Source organism: Ursus maritimus, unplaced genomic scaffold (genome assembly GCF_017311325.1).
Source record: "Ursus maritimus isolate PB19 unplaced genomic scaffold, ASM1731132v1 scaffold_16, whole genome shotgun sequence".
NCBI lineage: Eukaryota > Metazoa > Chordata > Mammalia > Carnivora > Ursidae > Ursus > Ursus maritimus.
Genome location: NW_024424008.1, coordinates 42,926,497 through 42,933,242, shown reverse-complemented (window position 1 = coordinate 42,933,242; position 6,746 = coordinate 42,926,497).

The window sequence follows — 6,746 nt, the reverse complement described above, 5'->3', positions numbered from 1 at the left end:
GGGTAGTCTTCTTGAGACTCTCTCTCTCCCTGTCCCGCTGCCCCTCCCCCGCTCTGGCTCTCTTTCTCTAAAACCGAATAACTACATCTCTAAAAAAAATTAAAAGTCTTTCTCCCCCTCTCTCTCTACTCTTCTGCTCTCTCTCTCTCCAATAAATAAATCTAAAATTCATTTAACTTAATTAAACGCTTTCTAATTTGACCACACATCAAAATTCCTTTGCAAAGTTTCCTTTCTCATAAACCTTCTACAGCTTTCTCTTTTACATTCAGATTTTGTCCTGGGTTTTTTCTCTTCCCCACTTTAAAATAATTGGTCTCTCTTAGGACAAAATTCCTTTCTTTTCCCTCAACAAAGAATGCCTTTCCATTCTTTCTACCCTTTATTATTGAAAGCACAGCTCCCACTTTCCTGCATTAGGGGGAGTCTCCCTTAGTTCTTCTGCTTGTTTTAGTTACATACATTACAGTTCTTCGCCCTTAGAAACCTGATTTTTTCTGAAAATAGAGAAGTCTACAAGCATGAACAGCCTATTGTTCCAACATCCTGGGGCTTGGCAAATGTATGAATATGTTTTATAATTTCTGGAAACATATTTTCTTCTGGTAAATTTGTTTCAGGGTTTGTAACATGTTTACTAACTGACCCAGGTCTCTTTGGCGGGGCCTGTGAGAAAGGAAGTCGGTGTTTGGCAATTACCGTCTTAGTCCTTGATCTTATCTGTCTTGGCCTAGACGGTTACTGGCTACCTATCATCTCATTCAGCTTAGGATCACTTAAGGCGTCAGACGACCAGAAGATCCCAGAAACTTACAAAGTCCACCTAAAAATGTTTTTATGCTATTTCTATTTATTTTCTTTGCTCCTAATAATTATCTTTATACCGTTCACAACAACTCGATAAGACGTTAGACACAGTGGCCATCATTCCAAGCTATTTTGCTTGCTGACAATTTTGTGAGAGAGAGCATGAGCTGCTTTGACCAGGTAGAATACAGGTAGTATTTCTGCACGATCATTAGTCCTGCTACGTCTGAAGACAGGCCCGATTTCATGAAACCAAAGTCAAACTAGCTCTTCCTTGCCAACGATTACGCCAGAGCCCATGAGCCTGAAAAGTAGTGGGGTTGGTTCCTGTGATTATTCTGAGAATCTCTATGAAGACTTTAATTTAGGAAAGTGCTTGATTTTCTTTATGTCAGTTACCTAGAGTCCTTTTCGAATGAATTTTGGGGATCCCATCTGGAGGTAGAAAATAGCACCCATCTCCAACACATGCAAATGGACCTTGCAGATGGCTGGGACAGAGACCTTCAGACTCCCCACGCTCAGGATTCCCCAGGGGCCCAAGTTCCAAATGCAGTTCCAGCTCCTGATATGATCACCTCCCTGAAGTCTGTCCTGTGATATTTACATCTCAGAGGCCCAGAGTGCAAGCTACAAGCCCTTTGGGATAAACAGGGGAGGGCTGGGGACTGGGGACAAGGCCTCAGCAGTGTGGCTGGTCTCCAGGGCTGCATTCTAGTGTCCCAGAGATCTGTAAGGTGGGGCAGTGACTCAGAGGCCTCAGGAACTGGGCTGCCCCTGAAACGCTATTATAGGTGGGGCCACCCTCCAGCCACGTGTTCTTCTGCAGTAAATACCTTCGGGAAGGTTGCAGAGGCTTTTCTGCCCCTCTGGGGAACTAGTCCATTTTACTTGAGGGGAGGACGCACACTTTTTTTTTTTTTTTTAACTTGTATCAGGCTCCGCAATCTGGCCAATTTCAAGGACAGAGCTAGTCTGTAGTTTTTGGGAGACAAAGAGTAACAATTGCTGGCCATATTGAACAGCCCAAGTCTGTCGTTTCTTACTGGTGTTTTGCAAGGACTCTCTCAATGAAGCTATTTTGGAATTTTGAGGTCTTTTGGAAGCTTTTGCATGCCAGTTAGAATAGGTATCCCGTCCTGCTTGTTGAATTCTGGAACCCTTGTATGTGCACTTCTCACATTTTCTCACATCTTCGTAACGGCTGTTGTCGTAATCCTGAAGGGTTTCAGTGGTTTGGCAGGATGTTTAGCCACAAACGCAGTTCCCCCACATTTCTGTCTGGGCGGGTCCAAACGGGTGCTAAGCACCAGATTTTGGGGCCCTCAACCTGATCGTTACCATAACAAGCTTTCAGGACATAGTAACATTTTTTCATTTTGGTAGATATTTCTAGCTTCCAGGACCATAGGTTTCAGACATAAATTAAGCACGTGTGCCCAGAGAAAGCACCTTTGAGTGTCTAGAGTTTAAGCATTCCTTTGGTGAATCCTCTGGGTTCTTGGACCCGAACTCATCCCCTGAAATGAAGGTGCCCTGGGGTGAGTTGTGCGGTGGTTCCCGGTGCAGCTCCTCTCCCGGAAGTCTTCTTAGGCGGGCGGGGACCCTAGGGCCCATCTGACCGGTTCCATGACCAGCTCCCTGAACTCAGACATCCCTGGGTTTGGTGGCAAGTGCTCTGATACTCTCAGTGCTCACCTAGGCCCACCAATTTAGGTGGCATTTTGGCCTCCAAGCGCCCCATCAGCGGGAGCCTTCATGTGCACGCAAGGGGGCAAACAGGTGAAGCTCGATCTATGGGCAGGAACCGAGAATGTGACTGTGTCCTGCCTTTGAGAGACCCGAGGGCACCACCCCCAATTCCCATGGACCTGGGACTTGGACTGGGGAAAGGACCTAGCAGCAGACGGGCCCCAACCCAGTCTGGGAACTGCACACTGGCCCTGACTCTTCCTTCTTGGAACTGGGACAGGATTAAGGGCTGGGGTTTTCCTCTCAAAAACCTAGCAATGGTGGTCTAAAAGGCTCAGGGCTCAGCTCTGGGCAGAACCTTCTGCCAGCTCAGGTGCGTTCCAGGCACCACGGATGCTGAAAATGCATGTGAAAATAACATGAAAATTAGCTTCGTGGTATAAGCAGGTTTGCATTCCTAGATAAGGAAAAATCTCCAATTCCTGGGCACTTGGGGGTCTCAGTCAGTGGAATGTGTGACTCCTGATCTCGGGGTTGTGAGCTCGAGCCCACATTGGTGCAGAAACGACTTAAAATCTTTACCAAAAATTTGAAATCCTAAAGACATCTCGCTCGGCCACAATCTATCATACGCTCCTTTCAGCACTGCGACCCCGCTGGTCCTGCACAGTTCTCACGACGGCTGCTCTGGACTGCCCTGGATGGGGCCCGGGAGCCTCCAGCGGAAGCCCGAGTTCTCCCTGCCCCGCAGTTACTGCTTCTCTGTGTGAGATCGAGCACTAAGTCATGCAAACTACGCTTCTCATTTCTGCTACACCATCGTCACTTCTCTGTTTTCCACTAATTTGGCAACCAAGAGAAGCAAAACGAGCAAATCTCAAATAATTCATCTGAGACCACGCCTGAGACCAAGCCGCCCAAAGCAGGGCAGGGCAGCGGGTCGGTGGCGCCCCCTTTAGACGTCGGGGTGTATTCCCGGGTCAGGAGGTGCAGGGATGTCAGGCCCCAGGTGTGCGGGCCGCTCAGTGGTCCACTAGGGATGCTCAGAGCTCCAGACTGATTCCGAGCTACAGACAGGCGCGTGGCTGCCTGTGTGCGAGGTGAGAGCCTGAGCAGCGGCAGCGGGCAGCCTGACAAGCTTCAGCCGACGTGGGTCGGACCTGGGCTCCCGTGCTTGTCCTGCGGTGGGGCCAGTGGGACCCTGCCCTGAGCTGCCTCACACAGGGCTGCCTCGGATTTGCAGAAAGCCTCCAAGGACTGACTTCTGAATCCCCGATCCAGAGCTTTTGGGGGAGTCCTAGACAGTGGCTGCATGTGTGTTACAGATGATTAAAGGAAAATAATCACATAACAGAGGGACAAACAGAATCAGAGAAAACTGACTTGGAAGTGACTTGGCATTGTCTTGAGGCTGACTGATGGCTCTGCTGAGGAGGGAGAAGACAAGGAACCTTCAATCGTTTCCATTTCTAAAGCCAAGGGGCTCCCGGGTGCCTCGGGGCATTAAGCCTCTGCTCCTGGCTCAGGTCATGAACTCGGGGTCCTGGGATCCGATCCTGGGATCCAAACCTGGAACAGGCTCCCAGCTGAGAGGGGCGTCTGCTTCTCCCTCTCTCTCGCTCCCTCTGCCCCTCCCCGTTGCTCCTGCTCTCTCTCTCCTCAAATAAATACATGAAATCGTTAATAAACAAAAGCTGAGACCTTTGCTTTTGTGGAGAGATGGTTGAGCCAGTACATCTGGGAAGCAGAACCAGGGCCAATGTCGGGAGCGGAGACGAAAAGCGTTCTTCCTAGTGATGTGAGCAAGACTCTGGGCCGCGCTGTGCTTGCTGCTGGGCTCCAGGGCAAAGAGAGGGGAGGGGCTGGGAGAGGAGTGTGGAGGGCAGTCTCGCACCCTGTGCAGCACGCCCCTCTGTGAAGCTTCGACCCTCAAAATCCCCACGTGCCCAAATACCCTTTGTTCCTTCGAAGGTGAAGGGGTGACACTCGGCGAAGGGGCTACTCTCCTTGCGGAGGTGGTGTCAGCCCAGGTAAAGGAAGCGGTGGCAGGTGAAATGCGCTGAGATCCTGAGTCCAGGGAGAGGAAGACCTTGGAACCCACAGTGGCCATGAGAGAGTCAAGTGTGTCATACTCACACGCACGGATGCAGAATTTCCAAGTAAACTGGGGCTTTCCTGGTGAGGGGAGAGCAGGCCTCGGACAGAGGTGCTTGGAAGCCCCCTGTGTCCCGGTGGGCTGCGGGGGCAGAGACAGAATGCCGTGGACGCGGTGCTTCCACCCAGCGGCGCCTGCTGGAGGACGGTGCTCAGGAAACAGGTGTTCCTTGGAAGGAGAGAGCCAGGGGCTAGAGAGGAAGATTGTGAGGTGACTGCACGTCCTAGAGAGACCGGGCCGACCTCGCAGGGCTCTGAGGGAGAGAGGGGAAGGAGGCTGGCTGAGTCCCCCAGGCCATCTGAGTGAGTTGTGCCTTCTGGGTCACCAGCTGCACTCTGCGCCCCCCCCCCTCAGGAAGGAGGAGCCTCTGAATCCCCATGGGGCCCGATGCCTGCCTGGCACCCAGCACAGGGGGACACAGGGCCCGGCTGGACTGTGCCTTCCCCGCAGAGGCTGCATGCAGGGGCAGCCTTGCTCCTGATGGTGTGACTGCGTGAGAGCCAAGACTGGTCCGCCTGCCCCCCCGGAATCCCCAGGCCACTGAGTGCATGGGTGAGGACGGACAGGGGCCAGGGATCAGGTCCCCTGCTGCCCTCAGGACGGAGCAGAGCAGAATGGCCACAGCTGAGGCTAGACGCCTGGGATGCTGAACGGCGACGGACACGCAGACGTGGACATGTCCTGAAGGCTCTAAGTGAGGCCCCAGCACAGGCCTGTGGACAAGCGCTCCACTGTCCCAGGTGTGAGTCAGGCAGCCGCACACAGGACAGGGTAGCCACACGCCATTTCTGTGTGGTCCCCACCCTGTCTGTTTTTGTTTTGTTTCTTTGTTTGATTGAAGAGGCAGAAATCATTTGAAAGATGTTCTCTCCATTGGTGTTACTTATTTACGTGCTGGTTGGTTTCGTGTTGCTGAGCTCAAGCCTTGGGGTCGATGCCCTTTGCTCTGGTAGAACCGTTCCCCTAACATCACCACATGGGAGCCCGGACTGTTGGGGCAGCTGTCCCCGAGTCCCCCGGAACCCAGGCAGTGTTGGGGAACCCATGTTGACACTTCCAAGGATATTACGAGGGTCGGCTCAGCTTGTTCCCATCCTGCTGCTAAAATGAGTAAATAATAAAGTAGAATTGATGAGGTCACAGGGGCTTCCCTCTTCAGCCGCTTGCCTCCTGAAACTTCCAAACTTACCACCATGTGATTTCTTGTAATTTTCGGTGATCTGTGAAACAAACCGCAGTTTTATTTTCTCAGTAACGGTGTAAAATCACAAGTTTATGTCCCCACTGCTGGGAACCGAAACACAGCATTAGAGAACAGAGTTCTGGAGACCGGGGCAGCTTTCTGTAGGTGTTGCCTGTGCTCAGAGGCAGGAAGGGGGTCTGGCTGGGCTGAAGGTGGTCAGGGAAGCTGTTTGCAGAGCCTTGTATTCTCAACGCACAGGCTGAGGCAGGAGGCTGACAGGCGTCACTACTACTAACACATTGCACGTGCTGGGCACTGTGGTGGGCTCTTTACAGGCTCCCCCCCCCCCCCCCACTCCCCACTAAGGCTGGTAAGGAAGTGATGGCTGGACAAGGTTAAGTACCCTTCCTGGTATCCTAGATATGGCAAGTGTGGTAGTGAGCCCAAGTCTGAGAGCTTTCTATGATGTCCCTGTGTCCTTAACATCTCTAGAGTCTGAAAAAGTGGCAGAAATCCCTCACAGTGGGGTGGGGGTGGTGCAGAAATAAGTCTTCTCTCTTTTGGTTCCCCTTACGTGGAGTTATTCCTTCTGTCACCGCACTTCGGCTGTTTGTCCACGCTGGAAAGTGAAAGGTCAGGCGGTGGCAAGTAGGTCTGAGGCAAATCCTTCCAGCAGTTTTTCTCCTTTCTGCCAAAAGCATGGCTTCCTTGCTTCTGATGCCTCCTTTCTCTTGCTCATCCTCTCTTTGTCAACTTACTCCGAGTGAGTCAGTGGGAGGGAAAGTAGAGGGAACAGGAGAAGCAGGGTCGGGTCCGACACTTTGTTCACCATGTGGAACCCACACAGCCGACTAGAGACGGCCCAGGACTCTTGGAGGCTTAATCCATACCGTCTACCACACCTTCTCC